Source organism: Oncorhynchus kisutch, linkage group LG3 (genome assembly GCF_002021735.2).
Source record: "Oncorhynchus kisutch isolate 150728-3 linkage group LG3, Okis_V2, whole genome shotgun sequence".
Lineage (NCBI taxonomy): Eukaryota > Metazoa > Chordata > Actinopteri > Salmoniformes > Salmonidae > Oncorhynchus > Oncorhynchus kisutch.
In genome coordinates, this window is record NC_034176.2 from 67730556 (window position 1) to 67738393 (window position 7838).

The window sequence follows — 7838 nt, forward strand, 5'->3', positions numbered from 1 at the left end:
GTAATTACAGCCTATCTGGTGAAACTACACAGAGACAGGAACAATCACCCACGAAAGACAAAGCGAAACTCAGGCTACCTAAATACGGTTCCCAATCAGAGGCAATGAGAATCACCTGACTGCTGATTGAGAACCGCCTCAGGCAGCCAAGCCTATACAACACCCCTAATCAGCCGCGATCCCAAATACTACAAACCCCAATACGAAATACAATAACATAAACCCCTGTCACACCCTGGCCTGACCAAATATATAACGGAAACACAAAATACAATGACCAAGGCGTGACACCTTGGGGGCATCCGTACCTAGGTAGGACATGCAAGGGTTAGGTTAATAAACAGGCTGGAGCTAGAACCTCGTTGTCGTGCGTCTTTATTTTAGATCATACTACACTGTCTACGGGAGACACTGGTCATTTAGTATCCTGAGATATGGCATCACAGTCTGGTTTGTCAATGTATCAGTCCAACTTAAATCCTAAATTGCCTGCCTGATACAAATTGCCATGAAGGTAATCGGTGTGAGGCAACATCTCTCCCTGCAGACTGTATTTGAACAGACCTTTATCAGACAAGCACAGAAAGGTGTTTCAGATCCCTCCCATGTAATTTAGTCTGAGTATCACTAGCTCCCCTCAGGCAGACACGAGGGCACCTATACTCAACGGGCGGGCTGCGAATGGGAGCCGGACCAAGAACGGGGTCAATACAAACCGGGCTTCTTTGTATCATAAAAACACACATAAAACATGGAATAATGCATAGAATTGCAGGAAAATAGCTTTAAAACAGAAAATAAAAATGTTTGCCACATGCAAAATGTGTAGAATTGCGGAAAATTAGCTTTAAAACAGCAACATTTTCTCTCCACCAACAAGAGGGGTGTGAACAGTTTTCGGTCGCATGGGTTGCGAGGTGGGGTTTTGTTACTACACCGATAAATTACATTATCCATCCGGACCTTTGCCACCTAGGACATTTGTGTGACCGGAGCTTCTCAAATAGTACTTCAGTACCCCTGCTATATGGTACCCACATGTAAGCTGAACAGGTGTAAGCACTGCTTCATTCCCATATCCATCTAATACCTAAACAGCAATAAGTATGGCTGAGCTGTGTTAGTATGCTGCTGACAGAATAAGGGAATATTCAAAGTATTATGTATGTGGCTATATGAGAAGTGTATGATGATAAGTTTATCATGCAATGTATGTATTGTGTTGAGTGTGTAATGTACAGTGTCTAAGACAATTTTCCCCATGAGACATTAGTTCACAATATCCTCCTATCCTAAACCCTTACCCTAACCTGAACCTAATTTAAACCTAATGTGCAGGTCAGCAGTGTCCATATAGCCTTATGGTTAGTGCTATATGGGATCCTTGTGACAGCCATACCCTAAACCCTAACTTTAACCCCTACCCTTGCCCTAACCATATCCCTTAATAACCAACCCTAACCATTTAAATATCAACTTCAAAGGGGTAAGGACATCCCAAGGATCCCATATAGCAATGATCATAGCCTTTTCCCTCTGACACCGCTCATCATTACAGTGCTGAAGTGTCTGGCTGTTGAACTCTTTCACCTTCTTGACCTTGGCCACCTAACCTCTGATTTGTTGCCATGTAGCCCGGCAACTGTGATTCTGAGTGCCAGAGCTATTTAGCCAATCAGCTGCAGACAATTACCTGGTTTTGACCAGTTCAGGCTGGTTCTAATGTCAGTCTCCTAGTGATGGGCATTCCGGCTCACTGAGCCGTCTCATTCAGCTCAGCACTCCAAAAAGAGCCGGCTCTTTTGGCTCCCAAACAACTTTAAAAAAATATATGCTTTGTATTTTTTCAAGTCAAACAGTTTTGCGATAGTTTGACTATGATTGGTGTTAAAACAATTCTAATAAAATTATTAAATGAAATCATACTCTACCTTAACCACAATGTATTTAAAAATGCATTGGTTTGTTATGAAAAATAATGCTATTAAACATTTGTATTTAAAGTATAACTTCTCAATGTATATAAACAAAGTGCATATAAATCTAACCATTCAAAACGAATACAATCTGAACAGCATAATAGAATATTGCACCATATCAAAGAAAAATAAATAACAATTTGCAAAACTGCAGCATTCCACCAATTGAAATAAATGTAAAAAACAAGGATGCTATTACACATGTGCATTTAAAGTGTAACTTTTTTTATGTAAAATCAGCAAAAAATGAAACAGTAAATCTACTCATAACTAGACCATGCTATGCAACTTGGTAAAGTATATTTATGCAACAGATTATACTATCTAAACTCAGCAAAAAAAGAAACGTCCTCTCACTGTCAACTGTGTTTATTTTCAGCAAACTTAACATGTGTAAATATTTGTATGAACATAACAAGACTCAACAACTGAGACATAAACTGAACAAGTTCCATAGAAATGTGACCAACAGAAAATATTTTTGAGATTATTCAAATCTTTATTTTTTAAATATTTTTATAAATAGATTCGGCTCTTCTGATATGCAAGCCGGCTCCCAACGTTCACCTCTTCGAGCCGAATCGTTTGTCAACGACCCATCACTACAGTCTCTTTCAACTGCACAGAGAGAGTGGATGCTCCTGTATCTCTGTGCTGCTCCTTTCACCTCTAGACTTCCCCATTAAATTATTACCACCTCCTGACACCCTTCATCTGGACTCCTTTAGTGTGTGTGCTTCACTGCCCAAAGTAAGTAGACTTAGTGGGGCCAGAGTGTCTTTGTGTATTAGTTGATGCACCTGTTGTATTCTATGTAACAAACAGTTATTACCTGCTTACTAACTATTCAACTGTTATCCAACTGGTATTTGGTGTAATTTAAACTCAGCAAAAAAGAAACGTCCCTTTTTCAAGACACTGTCTTTCAAAGATAATTCGTAAAAATCTAAATAACTTCACAGCTCTTCATTGTAAAGGGTTTAAACACTGTTTCCCACGCTTGTTCAATGGACCATAAACAATTAATGAACATGCACCTGTGGAAAGGTCGTTAAGACACTAACAGCTTACAGACGGTAGGCAATTAAGGTCACAGTTATGAAAACTTAGGACACTAAAGAGGCCTTTCTAGTGACTCTGAAAAACACCAAAAGAAAGATGCCCAGGGTATCATGACACAAGGCGAGACCCAGATGCAGACACAGGAGGCAGATGGTTGGAGTCTTACAATATTTATTAACCAATAGGGGAAGGCAAAAGAATGGTCGTGGACAGGCAAAAGGGTCAAAACCAGTGACCAGAGTCCAAAAGGTACCGAAGGGCAGGCAGAATCAATGTCAGGGCAGGTAGGATGATCAGGCAGGCGGGAAAGAGTCAGGCAGTGGTCAAAACCGGGAAGACTATCAAAAAGAGAATAGCAAAAGGAGTATGGGAAAAACATGCTGGTTGACTTGACAAGACCAAATGGCACAGAGAGACAGGAAACACAAGGATAAATACACTGGGGAAAATAAGCGACACCTGGAGGGGGTGGAGACAATAACAGGAATAGGTGAAACAGATCAGGACGTGACACAGGGTCCCTACTCATCTGTGTGAACGTGCCTTAGGCATGCTACAAGGAGGCATGAGGACTGCAGGTGTGGCCAGGCCAATAAATTGCAATGTCCGTACTGTGAGACACCTAAGACAGTGCTACAGGGAGACAGGATGGACAGCTGATTGTCCTCGCAGTGGCAGACCACGTGTAACAACACCTGCACAGGATCGGTACATCCGAACATCACACCTGCGGGACAGGTACAGGATGGCAACAACAACTACCCGAGTTACATCAGGAATGCACAATCCCTCCATCAGTGCTCAGACTGTCCGCATTAGGCTGAGAGAGAATGGACTGAGGGCTTGTAGACCTGGTGTAAGGCAGGTCCTCACCAGACATCACCGGCAACAACGTTGCCTATGGGCACAAACCCTCCGTCGCTGGACCAGACAAGACTGGCAAAACGTTATCTTCACTGACGAGTCGCGGTTTTGTCTCACCAGGGGTGATGGTTGGATTTGCGTTTATCGTCGAAGGAATGTGCATTACACCGATGCCTGTACTCTGGAGCAGGAGTTTGTGTATATACAGGATGTACCACCCCCACCTACCGTCCACGAATCATCTCATTGCGGAGCTTTATGGAGCCCTCAGCATTGTTACAAAATTTGGGAAGCTGTGTGGTACAAGACAGAGCTCGATTTGCAACCTGGTTTCAGAGCATTTCGTATTATTCTGTACCTAAATCCGAAGACGCCCCATTTAATATGATAGGTTACATTTCGTATGGTATGAATTAATTTGTGGATGTCCAATACCCAATTCGTACAATATGTTTTGAATTTGCAAAATATATGATATGTTACAAATTCTGGCAAAGTGGCTAATGTTAGCTAGCTGGCAAACATTAGCTAAGCTAGGGGTTAGGGTTCATGATAGAGTTAAATTTAGGAGTTAGGTTAAAGGGTTACGGTTAGGATTAGCTAACATGCTAAGTAGTTGCAAAGTAGCTAAACAATTGTAATTAGTTGAAAAGTTGCTAATTAGCTACAGTTGTCATTATATTTGAATGTATACATTTTGATTACGTGACCAAACACCCTCCTTTCGTTTTTTGCCTGGGCCTCTGCAGAAGTCAGGGCATTCATACTTCTTGTGATTCATGGAGCAGAGCTGTTGCGTTTGTGTTTATACAGGACCTGCAGTGCCACCTCCCGTTAACCAATCATATAAATATAGAGATATATGGAGACCTCCACATTGTTACAACGTTTGGGAGGCGCAAAGTATGCTATTACGGAACTCAATTTGGCCTCGGCATGCCTACGTTATTGCGTTACTCCGTTATTGCGTCACACCATCCGTAAGGCGCTTCCGCCCACATGTTCAAATCAAGCATAAATTGGCTCTTAACGTTAACGTTACTGTCTGTGTTGCCAACCAGGCAACTGAAATATCGACAATGTTTTTCAGCCCGGGCACCGATTTGAGGTCGGCAACTGTGATATGAATAGCCTGCGTGATGATAACAAAGATCTAACTTAACTAATGTTATTTAGCTTCACATATTCCTCTCTGGTGATAACAATGGCTATTTTCAGCAGAACCTTTTTATTTGGATGCAATGACATCCCATCATGTGAGAATCTAGTTTTGTGAGGCAAAAAGAAAATGAACGAGCTTGCCAGGAGTCGAACCTAGAATCTTCTGATCCGTAGTCAGACGCGTTATCCATTGCGCCACAAGCCCGCTTCTATACCATACACCCACCATTGCCTTCTTATCATTGGTTTATTCCTGGCTTGTGCGTAATTTTTTCGGAGGCGGACAGCTATATGATTGGTCCTCACCCTGCTGTTAATATTCGGGGACATCAAAGATTTTCTTAGGTGCATTTTTTTATTCGTTTTTCTGAGATAGCTACACGTCGAGCATTTTGTCCAGGGGACCTATTGTTGACACTGTATGTATTAATTCTAACATATATATAGTTATATTCTTGTGTATTGTATTTTATTACTCTTGTGTTACTATTTTATTTTCAAACTGCATTGTTGAGGGCATTTCACGGTAAAGTTTACACCAGTTGTATTCGTCGAATGTGACAAATACAATTTGATTTGCATGTATCCCCTAATACATGTATCCCCCTAAATATAATATACATATGACTAAATGCCCCATGAGCTTAGCTGTCATTACTCCAATGTTGGTCTTACACTGTAAATGTAAGTACATGTACACTGTGTAGCTTCTATAATTTTGATATCAAGGATGGCCATCTTCTGTCTATGAATTTGAGAGTGTTGTTACATTTCTCCTGCCCCACCCCTCAGCTTTTTACCAAAACAGTGGTTGTTGCAACTGTGGCCGGCAGCCATTTTAGGCCTAGGTTTCTAAGTCCTCTCACTGTCAACTGCGTTTATTTTCATCAAACTTAACATGTGTAAATATTTGTATGAACATAACAAGATTCAACAACTGAGCCATAAACTGAACAAGTTCCTCAGACATGTGACTAACAGAAATTGAATAATGTGTCCCTGAACAAAGGGGGGGTCAAAATAAAAAGTAACAGTCAGTATCTGTTGTATCAGTATCTCCCATACTGCTCCACGCAGTATGAGTGCCCTGCCTTCTGCACAGACCGCATCTCAGTAAACGCTGTATGTCTATTGCTGACGCTAGATTGACCAAGCTGCTAGCTTTATGCTAACCAATCACATTCAGTTTCACTAATTTACCAGGAATTGCCCAATAAAAAAGTTGCTATTTTGGCAATTTAGAGCAGGAGAGGGCTTGTGGCGCAATGGATAACGCGTCTGACTACGGATCAGAAGATTCTAGGTTCGACTCCTGGCAAGCTCGTTCATTTTGTTTTTGCGCCAACCATCCAAATCACAAGACGAGATTCTCACATGATGGGTTGTCTATTCAGTTCATCCAAATAACAAGGCTCTGCGGAAACAATGCATTGTTATCAGTAATATAGGCATATGTGAAGCAAAGTAGCGTAAACTAGCTAAAGTAAGCTTTATTCCACTATCATCACGCAGGCTATTCATAACACAGTTTGCCAACAACCACACAAATCGGGGCCGGGCTGCTGTACTGAGTGAGATAAAACGTTAAGAACATTGTCTACATTTCAGTAGGAGGAGGTGATTTGTTATGGGGGATGCCCGGTTATCATCACAGACAGTAGTGTTAAGAGCCAATTTATGCTTGATCTGAAAATTTGGTCGGAGGCGCCATATGAATGGTGTGATGCTATTTCCGGAATCTCAGTAGGCACGCAGAGGCCAAATGGAGCTCTTTGCTTTGTGTCTCCCACATTTTGTAACAATGTGGAGGTTTCCATATAGCTCTGCATTTTCAACCTAAAGTCTGTGAGTTCAAATCTAATAACTCACAACTTTCAACTAATTACTACTTTTTAGCTACTTTGCAACTAACGTTACTTAGCATGTTAGCTAACTCTTCCTTTTTATCTAACCCTAACCCCTAGCCTAGCTAACGTTAGTCACCTAGCTAGAATGTGTAACATACCTTATGTTTTGCCAATTCGAAACAGATTATACAGTTTCACTACTAATAATTTACCATGAATTGACCAATTACAAAATAGCAATTTTGGCGTCTTTTTGCAGCTGCGGGCTTGTGGCGCATAACGCGTCTGACTACGGATCAGAAGATTCTAGGTTCGAATTCTGGCAAGTGGAACCGCTTGCTTCCGTCCCTCTCGCCCCTACCTCGGCTTGAACATCAACAACAGTCACGTCACCCACGAAGTTTCGTTTACCTATCGCTCCACAAAAGCCGCGGCTCTTGCAGAGCAAGGGGAACAACTACTTCAGGTCTCAGAGCGAGTGACGTCACCCGATTGAAACGCTATTAGCGCGCACCACCGCTAACTAGCTAGCCATTTCACATCGGTTACACAAGCTCGAAAGTTTTTGCCCCTTACATTGAGGCATATCGTTAGATCGTTAGATCAGTATTAGAAATCATTGTGTACCATATTTGCCCTCTGTAGCAACCAAATTCATTTATAGACTACACTACCGTTCAAAAGTTTGGGGTCACTTAGAAATGTCCTTGTTTTGGAAAGAAAAGCAATTTTTTTGTCCATTAAAATAACAACAGAATTGATCAGAAATACAGTGTAGACATTGTTAATGTTGACTATTGTTGACTATTAATGACTATTGCAGCTGGAAACAGTTTATTTTTAATGGAATATCAACATAGGCATACAGTGGCCCATTATCAGCAACCATCACTCCTGTGTTCCAATGGCACGTTGTGTTAGTTAA

General features: G+C 41.3%; 2 non-coding genes across 2 annotated transcripts; one reads left to right on the top strand and one right to left on the bottom strand.

Annotated features, from left to right (window-relative positions):
- Positions 1-5198: 5198 nt before the first annotated feature.
- Positions 5199-5271, bottom strand: trnar-acg (transfer RNA arginine (anticodon ACG)). Its single transcript has one exon. It is a non-coding gene; the product is annotated as a tRNA-Arg (tRNA).
- A 1046-nt stretch (positions 5272-6317) lies between these two features.
- Positions 6318-6390, top strand: trnar-acg (transfer RNA arginine (anticodon ACG)). The gene has a single exon. It is a non-coding gene; the product is annotated as a tRNA-Arg (tRNA).
- The last annotated feature ends 1448 nt before the right edge of the window (positions 6391-7838 follow it).